Raw genomic sequence first — 8,260 nt, 5'->3', positions numbered from 1 at the left:
CCCTGCCAATCCTGCGTAGCCAGTCATCCGCAACTATTGGCTCGGTGCTATTGGAAAACACTGGCGGCTGTAACCTCAGAAAGCGGGCTAAGTTGTCAACCGGAGGCGGGTTGTTGTTGTTGTTGCCTTGGTTCTGGACTAATATCTGCATCAAGGCATTCTACTGCTGGATCAATTGGGTGATCTCTGGTGGGAAGACAAATCCGGTGTCACGTCTCGGAGGCATCTGATGTGTTTAGAGGGGAGAGATTAGAATTGAAATGAGGTCTAGTCAGAAAGCACTACCCATATGCACATGAGACAAACACAATCATATCACACCAAATCAATCAAGCAAGGGCATACAAACAGTCTAGAACTATCGTTAAAAGTGCTCAGACTACTACTATATACATGGGGGAATACTACTAATCATATGGTGCTCTACTAGAAATTTTGATCCGTGGAAGACTCCATGATGTCTGCTCCAGCTTCGTCTTCAAAGTCATCATCACTGGCGTCGGGGTCGGAGTCGGTGTCATCGATGATGATGTAGTTCTCCGGGCAAGTGGAATTGTCGTCATCTCCTCCTGGCGCGGGGTCTCCCATGAATACTCCGATCTTCTTTATCAGGTCATCGTTCTTCTCTAATAGTGTCGCGATTTCCTCCTCATATCCATCGCGTGTAGACTTGAGTTCCTCTTCTAGCTCGGTGATCCTTGTCATCGCCTTCTTCAAATTTATCATGTCTGCACACATCTGGTTCTCCTGGCGTCGAATGTGCTGGTTTAACTCCTGGATGAAAGCTGCAATGGACCTGTCCTTCCTGGTGCTGATCATCTCCCATTGCTCATCTCGACGCCCGCATATCTGGTAGATAGTATCTTTGAGATCCTTGTGGTAAACTTCGCCAATGCGTCCCATGGCGATGTGGGCTGCCATGCTCTTGCCTAGACTCCAGGTTGGGGCATCAAAGGAAAACTCTATGGGCTCAGTGACTGGCGTGAAAGTCCTTCCTGGAATTCAAACTTGAATCATCCAGCGCTCCTCGTCTGGTAAGGTGGCGTTGAGGTCCCGGTGAAGCTTGGTATTCCTATGTTCAGGTATCTAGTAACTTCCTTCATGTGTTGTCCAAAAGGTGTATCTTCATCCGGTTGAGCAAACTTGTTCCTTGAGTCCTCCATCCTAAAGAGTAGAAAATGGAGAGGAGTCAGAAATGAGTAGAGAAGAGTGACCTATGGCTTTTCTTAGTGGTCGTGTCCTACATTTAGCGTGTGCTCTGATACCATCTTGTAGCGACCCGACCTCAGATGGTCATGTCTCTGTGTTTCAGTGTCATCCCTGGATCGGTAATGCTGACACACACAATACTCGAAGGATTTATAACAGAGTAGCAATCACACACTTATTACATCGAATGTCTCAAAAGAGAACTTATTACAATAAATATGGCTTAAGGCAATCTAATACGATAAAAGCGGAAGGCTTGGAAGATAAAGTGAGTCCATCAACTCCAACGACATAGCTGAGTGCATGACAACGACCTATCGCACCTTTACTCGTTGGCTGAAAGTCTACAACATAATACGTTGCAGCCCGAAAACGGGTCAGCACATGGAATATGCTGGCAATGTAACACAGTAGAGCAATGAACAGATAAACTACATGCATATATGGCTGGTGGAGGCTCTATGGTTACATGTTTTTGCAAAAAGCCAATTTTTCCCTACAACAAAGGAATATATTTTATTTAACTATCATGGTAGTTGAAACATCATTGAGAAGGTACCTCCAACTCAATCCCAATTAAAAGTAATTATCAACCCAACATATTAAAATAGAGTGATGAGATACATTTGATAATCCAAGTACTAGATACTCAAGATTGTCCATAACCGGGGACACGGCTAACCATGATTAGATTGTACACTCTGCAGAGGTTTGCGCACTTTTCCCCACAAGACTCGATCTCCTCCGTTGGATTTCTCGCACTACATGGTGTTTGAGAAACGGATGACCGAGACACAGTCTTTCAGAAGCAATAACTCTAACCCCGGGTAGAAACTACCAACCTACATCCCCTACATCTGCTAGCCTACCACTGGAAGAGGTCATGCAACATACTCAACTATGCCAGACCCGATAATGGCTTGTGGCTGCACACGGAAGTTTCTAGCATGAATAATCTTATGATCCCTTTGAGCCTGGGTGGCGGACCGTAGGATGATCACACGGATACCCCAGGATCTCCTAAGACAACACTGGATTCAACTGAAGAACTCCGGTTTGCAAAAAGAATCAAATTAAACGGAGCAATGAAACACAAACTGCGAAAGAAACAAGATCCGTTTTCTAATCTGGACTAAAGTCAAATTTTACAGTACCAAAATCTTGTTCAAGATGGTTAAATAGAAAGAGGGCTTCGATATGAAGATCTAGGCACTTGAATCGCCTGATTCCGATAAACGAGCGAAAAGATACGCTAAAACGAAAGTTGGATCAGAAATGACGATCGAAAATAATCGCGAAAAAAATCTGAGAAAAAAACTGACGAACAGGCTAACGAATGAACGTTCACTGTATGTGACTAACGAGTGAACGGCGTTCGGTCAAACGAACGAACGGACGAACGTCCGCAAAATAAACAAACCATCGGAAAACCGATCTATCGAAAATAAACCAAAGAAAAATAAAAAAACCGGGGTTATCCGTAGAAAACCGACTGGTCAACGGCGGTCAACGGCGAGGTCCAGCGAGATCCGGCGCTGCGGCGGCGGCTCCGGCGAAGGCGGGCGGCGGCGACGGGTGGCGGCGGCGGTGGCTAGGGTTGACGGGGCGGGGCGGCTGGGTGGGCTGCGGGGGTGCGGGGCGGCGGCTTATAAGGGGCCGGCCCGAGGTCTCCTGGCCGGGTACGGCCCGAAGTCGGTTTTTTATATATAATTTCGGCATGCAGAAAAAGAGTACTAAACGGACTCCAAAAATTCCGAAATACATTTTCCCCGCCCTCTAAAAATAAGCCGGACAAGGTGAACATTTATTGAGGCCTATAATTGAATTTTGAAAACGCATATTTTTCCTATGCAAATAAAATAGCAATAAAATCCGAATAAAATCAAATATTTGATTTTAATGTTTTCCTACAATATTTCATTTATTTTGAAGAAGTCATATTATCTCCTCTCATATATTTTAATATGAAACATTTTCAGAGAGAAAAATAATTAAAACAAATGATCCTTGTTTCGATATTTGATAAAAATTCAAATATGAAAAGGGTGAAATCCCCAACTCTCTCCGTGGGTCCTTGAGTTGCTTAGAATTTCGAGGATCGCGAAACAAAATGTAATAAAGTATGATATGCTGAATGATCTATGTATAACATTCCAAATTGGAAATTTGGGATGTTACACGTGCGTTATTTGTGAACAGAAAGAACAACATCAATGAAAAAAATTCTGAAAATGGATGAAGAATTGGCTGAGATGGGGGGTTAGGAAGGAGGGGGATTAGACTAAATTAGAGACCTAAGCATCGCAGAATTGTTTGGGGAAGTGAGAAGAGTGAGGAAGGAGTAGCGGCTCGGTTGGGATTATTGAAGGAATTATGCCCTAGAGGCAATAATAAAGTTGTTATTTATATTTCCTTGTATCATGATAAATGTTTATTATTCATGCTAGAATTGTATTAACCGGAAACATGATACATGTGTGAATACATAGACAAACAGAGTGTCACTAGTATGCCTCTACTTGAATAGCTCGTTGATCAAAGATGGTTATGTTTCCTAGCCATAGACATGAGTTTTCATTTGATTAACGGGATCACATCATTAGGAGAATGATGTGATTGACTTGACCCATTCCGTTAGCTTAGCACTCGATCGTTTAGTATGTTGCTATTGCTTTCTTCATGACTTATACATGTTCCTATGACTATGGGATTATGCAACTCCCGAATACTGGAGGAACACTTAGTGTGCTATCAAACGTCACAACGTAACCGGGTGATTATAAAGATGCTCTACAGGTGTCTCCGATGGTGTTTGTTGAGTTGGCATAGATCGAGATTAGGATTTGTCACTCCGATTGTCGGGGTGGTATCTCTGGGCCCTCTCGGTAATGCACATCACTATAAGCCTTGCAAGTAATGTGACTAATGATTTAGTTACGGGATGATGCATTACGGAACGAGTAAAGAGACTTGCCGGTAACGAGATTGAACTAGGTATGATGGTACCGACGATCGAATCTCGGGCAAGTAACATACTGATGACAAAGGGAACAACGTATGTTGTTATGCGGTTTGACTGATGAAGATCTTCGTACAATATGTAGGAGTGAATATGAGCATCCAGGTTCCGCTATTGGTTATTGACCGGAGATGAGTCTCGGTCATGTCTACATAGTTCTCGAACCCATAGGGTCCGCACGCTTAACGTTCGATGACGATCGGTATTATGAGTTTATGTGTTTTGATGTGCCGAAGGTAGTTCGGAGTCTCAGATGAGATCACAGACATGATGAGGAGTCTCGTAATGGTCGAGACATAAAGATTGATATATTGCATGACTATATTAGGACACCGGAATGGTTCCGAGGTGTATCGGGTATTTACCGGAGTACTGGAGGTTACCGGAACCCCCCGGGGGTTAATTGGCCGACATGGGCTTTAGTGGAAGAGAGGAGGAGGCGGCCAAGTGGAGGGGCGTGCCCCCCCCCACACAAAAAAATACACTTCCGTGATGATACATGTTTGTCAGAGTAGGTCACGTTTTCTGTCATGCATGTACATCCAACACAAATTTATGTCAGAATCAAGATAGTCATACCTGTGCCATCGTACAAGTGTTCCATGACATTACCAAAATTACCATCACGAAAGTGTCCACTTCCATGACGATAAATCGCGCGTCATAGAAGTGCTTTCGTCAAGGGTGACCGACACGTGGCATCCACCGTAACGGGACGCCATTAAGCTGTCGGGTCCGATTTTGGATCCGATAACCCGCTAACAGCCACGACCAATGTTGATTTTCCACGTGTACAATTATCATTGGCTGGCGAAACCACGTGTCAGCTCCACATTGGCGCATGTGTCACTCATCCAATGGGCGAGATGCGCCTATGATACGTTGACACGTGGACCGGCCCAAAAGTGGCCCATAAAGATTAAATGGGCCGGCCAGCCTAAAGGCCCAGAAGATTTAGCGGACCATAAAGGGCCGGCCCAACTAAAGGCCCAGAAGATTTAGCGGACCATAACGGGCCAGCCCAGGTAAAGGCCCACAAGATTTTGCACACCATAATGGGCCGGCCCAGCTAAAGGCCCACAAGATGTTGCAGACCATAATGGGCCGGCCTAGCTAAAGGCCCACAAGATTTTGAGGACACTAATGGGTTGGCCCGTTAACAGGCTGCCATGTTTTGGGCCAAATGCCGGCCCATATTTGATCCGGTCCATAAACAGCCTGCCACGTTCCGGGCCCAATAAAGGCCCATATGATATCCGGCCCGTTAAAAGCCTACCATGTTCTGGGACAAATTACGACCCAGATCAGATCCGACCCTTTAAGAGGCTTTGGGCTAAATTGTGGCCCATATCAGATTCGGCTTATCAACTGGACTCCATGCTTTTGGGCCCACTTGCTAAACGCCCATTTAGTAATTCAGCCTGATATTAGTTGCGGCCTGTTAAAGGCGTTTAACATTTCGGCCCTATATTTATTTCGGCATGTTAAAAGCCCATCATATAGTTGGGCCTAACTACGGGCCGGTTTGCATCCGACCTGCTCACAGCCGATAATCTGATTGGGCCAAACAAGGACCAAGACAATTTTGGCCTGTTAACGGCCCGTGATGTGATTGGTACAATCATGGGCCGGGGTCTATTTCGGCCTGCTGCCGGCCCATGAGCTGTTCGGAACGTTTCAGGCCCAACCTACTTTTCAGCCTCCTAAAAGCCCATTGAGTTTTCTTGCGAAAATAGGGCTGGCGGTTTACTCAGCCTATTAGAGGCCCAAATCTACTAGTGGGCCAGTTTACATTCAGTCCTGTTAACAGACCGATTATGTAGTGATTAGCATGATGGCCCGATTATGTACCATAATTTTACGGTTTGGCCGGTTTATTGCGAACACAGGATATATATATATATATAGATACAGTAAAATAACTGCAGCATCGTGAATAAGAAAAAACCTAGACTATATAATAAAGAAATTACAGCATACTACATCCACTAGGCATCAAAGTTCGCCACTATGATAATAAAACAGAAGCAGACAATAGATTACATACACTGGGCATCAAAGATCGCCACCAGTGCAAATAAATACGCCGACAAAATAATATACAAAACCGACAGCACTTCAATAGAGTTCAAGAAAGGTTGGCCCTGCTCGGGAGCTGCAGCGCAAGCAGCTGAGCAAGCTGATGAGACGGCGCTTGTTTGACACTTATATCCTCCTCACTGTGAAAGATAAACAAGCAGATATATGACAGGATTTGCACATATAAGTATCAGTGCTGACAATTCATCACATTTCTTACTCACGAATAAAGTGACACAGTCTAAAATAGCATTAACACAATATGGTATTGTTGAGGTTAAGACATGGCAGTAAATGACATTGTGAAGGAGTTGGCGGCTTCAAGACACCATTGGATTACAGATCAAGAACTCATAAGTAACAATGGTTAGTGTGCTGTAAATTTATCCCATTTCAGATTGGCAAATAAAGAGACGGTTTAAATAATAGTAAAATGATATGACATTGTTCATAGTTAAGACATTGCAGAATATGACATTGTGCTGTAGTGGGTAGGTTCACCACACCACTGGATTACGGATCAAGAACAGAAGCATACATGCAGTGCAAAAGAAGATCACTTGCTCTGTATAATTTAATTTACATGGTATGAAGAAGGAACTTGGTTGTACAACTGAAAACCCAAATTGAGAAGGACAAACTTTTGTTTATGAACTACATAATAAACTTTAAACATGCAATTTGATGCAAACACCAAAAATAAACAGCTGTTGTAGTCATGCCTAACCAAATATACACAACAAAATTTGAAGGCTTGAGAAGGACAAACTTACATTATTGGTGAAGACAGGCTCTATAAAGCCCTTGTCCATGCTGATGGGGGGGCAATTCAAGAAGTCTACCACAGAATATTCTTCATAAGCATTGCCTTTATTCTACATTTTGTTAAGAGTAAATATAGATGTGATAATATAAGAAAAAATGGAGAATATTTAAGATAAGATGAAGAGTGATGCTACATGACCAAGTAGCAATAAATGTAAGTACAGCGATACAGGCAAAAGGTACAACCAAGAGCAATGCAGAGCTAAACTTCTTCAGGACCATCGGTGTTATCCAACCTTATGGTAAGAGTAAATATAGATCCGATGCGTAGAAAATGGAGGGCAAAGGAAAATAAGTTGCAAAGTAATGGTTCATGAACAACTACCTGTCAATATAAGTACACTTATAAAGGACAGCAGGTACTTACAAGAAGAATGCAGAGCTAAAAAAATTCATTGGCATTGGATATATTCTACACTAATGTAACCATTCATACAAATCAGATAATTTGGAGCGAACAATTGATAAGCAAGCTATCATGCATACTGCTGTCACATAATGAACCAGGTATGAATGCAAGTACAGTGATACAGGATAATAGGTACTAACAAGAGCAATGCAGCGGGCAACATATTTGCGATATCCTGTCGTTCTTTTCAAACCGGAATTCTTCTTCAAGCTTATTTCCTGCAAAAAAGATCTGTAAGGCACATGCGAAAAAGTAGAAGTTCAAATTGTCATGTGATATCATAGACAGTACCTCATCCTGGGAACGAGACCAATGCATAACAAGGTTTTTCCATTCAATGTCTTCTAAATTTAGCACAGGAGACTTCACCGGAACTTCGTTTATAGACTTGCCATCAAAGTGTGATTTCCTCAGGTAACACCGATATTGCTGCAATGCTTCCTTCAAAAGCGCAAGCAAGCTTTGCTCTTCATGACTATCCATATTGACCCTCTCCTTCTTACAACAATGTAATGTAAATCATTGATGTGTTCAATCAGCAGAAAACAGGAAAATAATCACCATGAATAATAGCACTTACACGTAAGTGGGACAAGAGGATGTGAAAATGGTGTTTGTCTTCACTATAATCTTCCCATGATGGGAATATATGCACGTAGGCCCCAACAACATTGAAAGCATTGTCTTTAAAACTGGGAATAACTGGAATGGGGTTCCAA

Source organism: Triticum aestivum, chromosome 1D (genome assembly GCF_018294505.1).
Source record: "Triticum aestivum cultivar Chinese Spring chromosome 1D, IWGSC CS RefSeq v2.1, whole genome shotgun sequence".
Classification (NCBI taxonomy): domain Eukaryota; kingdom Viridiplantae; phylum Streptophyta; class Magnoliopsida; order Poales; family Poaceae; genus Triticum; species Triticum aestivum.
Note: the sequence above shows the minus strand (reverse complement) of the source record.